Consider the following 5,040-nt stretch of genomic DNA (forward strand, 5'->3'; position numbering starts at 1 on the left):
CAGACATCACTCTGGTACATGTGCTTCCAGGGACTGAACTTGGAACTTCATGCTTGAGAGTCTAAAATTTTATCCACTGCACCACTTCTCAGACCATACAAGCTATCTTTCTAAGGTTTTGTGAGAATTATGGTGGTTTCCATCAGTCTCTATCTCCTGCAAGGCTTCTTCTTAGGTTTTTCCCATCTGACAGGATCTGTTCCTGAGCCATCTGTAGCCTTGTACGGAGGTCTGGCAATATTTGAGAAGCCAGGAATCTGTATCTAGCAGAACCTGGCAGTACACAATTTTTCTATTCTCTCACTTCTTCTCTGTGCCCAAGGCTTGCTATCCTCTGTTAGGATACCCGTGCCAGCCTATACTAATAGGGACAGCAGCTCTTTGTTCCTGTCTCTTGGTTTTGCTGCTGACTGGTGAAGAACAGCCACCAAGACCCATTCTGCCCCTTCTTACTCAGGCAAAACTAAATCTAGGGTACAGGACACCAAGAAAATACTATTAATCTATAGGGAACTGATCTTGTATACTCAGGAGACCAAGAAGAAGCTCTAGAGTGATCCTGCTTGCCGCATCAGAAGAGAGATACCCACTCAAAAACAAACTGTAACAAACTGCAGCTAGCCTGCTTGTCCTTCAGCCCTGTTGTTGCTGGTTTAAAATTTAAAATTCCCTGAACTTTACTTTTTTCTCTGTTTAGCATTGCCTAATAAAAGAGTGCATTTCAAGGTTAACTCTTCTATCTTCTGTAGGCAGATGGTTTTAACCCTTAAGTTGCACTTTTAGACAATCAAGCCAGACTCAAACTATTAAATAGAACAGACATACAAGCATCTAGACAGTTACTGTAAAAAGCTCTTTGAAATATTTTATCATCCAATTAGGGATAGCTGACCTCAATCTTGATTTAGGCTTACAGGATCTCATTTTTATATGTGCCTAACCTCAGTGACGCAAGAAAGAGAGCTCTGTGAACAAGCGACAGACAACTCACAAGTGACACCCCTTCCTAAGGATGGATGGCACTCGGCACTCTAGAGTTCCTGTTTGGCTTGTCACAGACCCTCCTCAGTCAGCATTAGCTCTGAACTCCAAATTGAGGTCTTCTTCTCTCTTCCTACCATCTATGTCTCCACTCCCTGAGGAAGTAGGGGGCACTCCCAGTTCAAGAGGAACCACCCCTTCAATCTGGCTCAAAGCCCTGATGATGCCCGGTTCTGCACCAGGGACCCACACTAGACATGAACCAGTTCTCTTGGACAGGATCAATACAAGAATCCCAGGACAGCCCTCAGCCTGGGACACCAGCCCTGCAGTCAGTCCTTTGCTGGGATGAGCCCTTTTGCCTCCCTTCACATGTGTGGTTGTCCCTCAAGCCATCTCATCCCTTTGTGCCCAGAACAGTGACCCTATAATGCCTACTCTGGGAGAAAACCTGGGGTTTCATGACCAAGATAGGGCTTGGTCAATGGTTATCTCAGATGGTCCCTAGCATGTAAGACCCAGGAGCCCTAGGGCAGAGATAGCTAGAGTGTGCACATCCCCACTCCCTCTAAGCACAGACTGGGAGCGCAGAGCTATTGTTTTGTGCTGGTCAGCTCCCCAAAACTGGTACTCATGCAGCCTGACCTTTCAATCTGTGCTGGCCTTCCTAAAAGACTTTCTCCTGAAGAACAAGGACTCTTTCCTTGATAGAGCTACTGGTGCAGGCTGACTGCTGTGGCCCCCAGACCATGACTATGAAAAGGTACTAAAAAGAGCTTTGTGAGACATGGAGCTCAACATGCAGGCTTCCCCCAGGTTTGTCAGCACAATAGGCAGAACTCTGGACATTGACACTGGCACTCCCAGTAGAAAAGGCAAGAGGCTGAATATTTATACAGAGTCAAAATATGCATTTGCAATTTTGTAGGTCTTTGGGATTATATAAAAAAGAGACTTCAGAACAGCTAAAAGAAAAGAGATGCCACATGATAACTGATAAAACCAGTCGTAATAAAATGCCAAGGTTGTAAGGAAAGGCTAAAAAAAGTAGCAAAAAGAGTGTGTTGGTCGACAGGGCTATGTAAAAGGTGGCTAAAAGGAGAAAAGCTCAGTGGTGTAAAAATAAAGACAGACAGAAGAGAAAAGAGAGAAAAAGTATGTGAGGGTCTAAAGCAGAAAGATTAAGTACAGGAATGCCCTGTAACACTGGAACTGAGTACACTAAGATAGAAAAAGAATAGGCGTGACAATATCTCTTGACTTTCTCTCTGTAAAGCAGCTGCTTGAAACCAGGAAATTCCAAGTGAGGGCAAGATTTCCAGGCCAGTGGTGGAAGAAGTGTGCAAGAGAGATTGGAGTGGGGCCAAATAAGAGAGCCACAGATCACATATAGGCTGGAACAGGCTACAAAAGGACAAAGTACATTAAGCAGAGATTCTGTGAGTTAAAATTGGCACTCTGCCAGTCTGGGAGTATGAATTGACCTGTCAATGCCCATGTTCAGCTGGGAAGTAATTACAGAAACCAGACCTTCCACCTTCTGCATCCCACAGTGACTTTGGGTCCATACTCCCAGAGGGATAAAGAATAGGAAAGCTATCAAGGGAGGGGATGGGAAAGAAGTTCTGGTGGTGGGAACTGTGTGGAGTTGTACCCCTCTTATCCCATGGTTTTTGTCAGTGTTTTTATTTTATAAATAAATTTAAAATAAATTTTTAAAAAGAAGATACTAAAAAACAAAAATTGGTGCTCTGTATGCCCCCCCCAACTCCAACCCCCTCACTCCAGAGGGTTAAGGGAACCAGCCACAGACAAAGAGGCCTCCTGTGGAGACAACCTCATGCTCAAGATTCCAGGCTCAGCAGGGCACTATCGGAAGGAGCTGGAGTTTTGTTTGTTTGTTTGTTTTTTCTTTCTCCTATTTCTCTCTTCAAGGGAGCTGGAACTCTTTCTGATTGGTCAACTTCCTTGGCCAATTTTTTGCCTCTTTTAGAACTGTGAAAACATTCTGCTCTAGCTTTTTTTCTTAGCTTTAGCTCTTTAGCTTATGTTAATTTTTGTAATTGGTTTCTGCTTAGTTTAAGAAGGTGAGGGAGGTTTAGGATAGACAATTTGGAGGTTAAACTGCAGATTGATCTTTAGGTGTTGTTTTTATTATTATTTTATGCTTATTGTTTTTTGTTTGTTTTGTTTTGGCTTTTTTATGTTGTTAGTCAGTTTGATTTTTTTGTTGTTGTTGCTATTAGTTTATTTTCCCTTCTCATCCCTCTGACCAAAACCATCCCTGCCTCAAGCTGATGCACTGCATTTACTTGTGCTCTCTATCATGGTAGTCTTTTCTTTATTCTCTCTCTCTTTCTTTCTCTCTCTCTCTCTCTCTTCCCCTCATTTCTTTTTCTTTCTTTCTGATTTGAAAAATCTTTGCCCCTGTATTCACTGTATGCACTTGTGCACATCTGTGATATCTCTTGTGCAAGAAGACTGATGTGGTAAGGTTTTCTTTCTTTACCTCTCGCTCAGACGCTTCCTTTATTTCCTCCCCCTTCCCACAACTTCTTAAATTTATGTTTGATAGTGGATTTCTGTAGTTGTCTGTTCTTGCTTTGTATTTTTTTTCAGCCATTGTTTGTTGTTTTTTTTTTTTTTTTGCTTCTGGTCTGTTTTGTTTTTGATGGGGAGAGTTTTTATAGCTAAAAGGTTTTGGCTAAACTGCATTAATCATTACCTTTGCTGTAGTTGTTGTATTTGCTGAGGTTTATGACCTCAGTTGTAAGAGGTCTTTGATTTAGTGGGGCTTTTCCTCACTTAACACAACTGAACATAATTAACCAAGGTGCAAAAATACAAAGCATACCAATAAAAAAAATATGGTCAAATCAAAAGCAATGAATAAGGACAGAAGCCCAGAAGAAATGCCAAGTAAGCCATAAACAACTTTATATGGAAGATATCAAAACATTAATTAACATATTAATCACAGAAATGAGGTCATCTATGGAGGAAAAAGCTATCATAAATAGGGAAAAAACAGATGAGACCTTCAAGGAAAACACTAGCTACCTCAAGGTAATTAGAGAATTGAAAGTTGAAATAGCTGAGCTAAAAGGCCAACTAGCAGAACAAGCTAATACTGCAGCTAAGCAAGGAAGAAAAAAAAAAAGAGAGAGCTGAACTAAAGAAGGAAGCTGAAGGAAGGGACATAAGATTAACAGAAGTAGAAAACAGAATTAGCTAGACAGAAGATGAGCTGGAGAAAATTAAGGAGGAGGTAAGAGAGCTAAAAAAGATATTGAGAGACACTGAAAACAATAACAGAGACATATGGGATGATCTCAAAAGAGATAACATATTCATAAATGTCCAATCAGAGGAAGAAAGACAGGAAGGGGAAATAAACATTCTAGAGGAAATAATAGGAGAAAACTTCACAGCCCAACAGAAAGAACATTAAGATTCAAGAGGCCCAGGAGTTGGGTGGTAGCACAGTGGATTAAGCACACATGGCGCAAAGCACAAGGACCAGCATAAGGATCCTGGTTCAAGCCCCCAGCTCCCCACCTGCAGGGGAGTCCCTCCACAGGCAGTGAAGCAGGTCTGCAGGTGTCTATCTTTCTCTCCCCCTCTCTGTCTTCTCCTCTCTCCAGTTCTCTCTGTCCTATCTAACAACGGCATCAGTAACAACAATAAAAAACAAAGGCAACAAAATGGAATATATATATATATATATATATATATATATATATATATATAGAGAGAGAGAGAGAGAGAGAGAGAGAGATGCCTAAGCAGAATCAACCCAGACCTGAAGACACCAAGACACATCATAGTTACAATGAAAAGAAATAAGGATAAAGAAAGGAGCCTAAAGACTAGAGAAAAACAAAAAGATAATTAAATGAAGAAATTGACAGACTAGACCTCTTGGGCATTTTCAGAGTCCTTCACCCCCAAAAACTGGAATACACCTTCTTTTCAAATCCATATAACACATACTCAAGGATAGACCACATGTTAGGCCACAAAGACAGCATCAATAAATTCAAGAGCATTGAAATCATC

Source organism: Erinaceus europaeus, chromosome 8 (assembly GCF_950295315.1).
Source record: "Erinaceus europaeus chromosome 8, mEriEur2.1, whole genome shotgun sequence".
Taxonomy (NCBI): Eukaryota; Metazoa; Chordata; class Mammalia; order Eulipotyphla; family Erinaceidae; genus Erinaceus; species Erinaceus europaeus.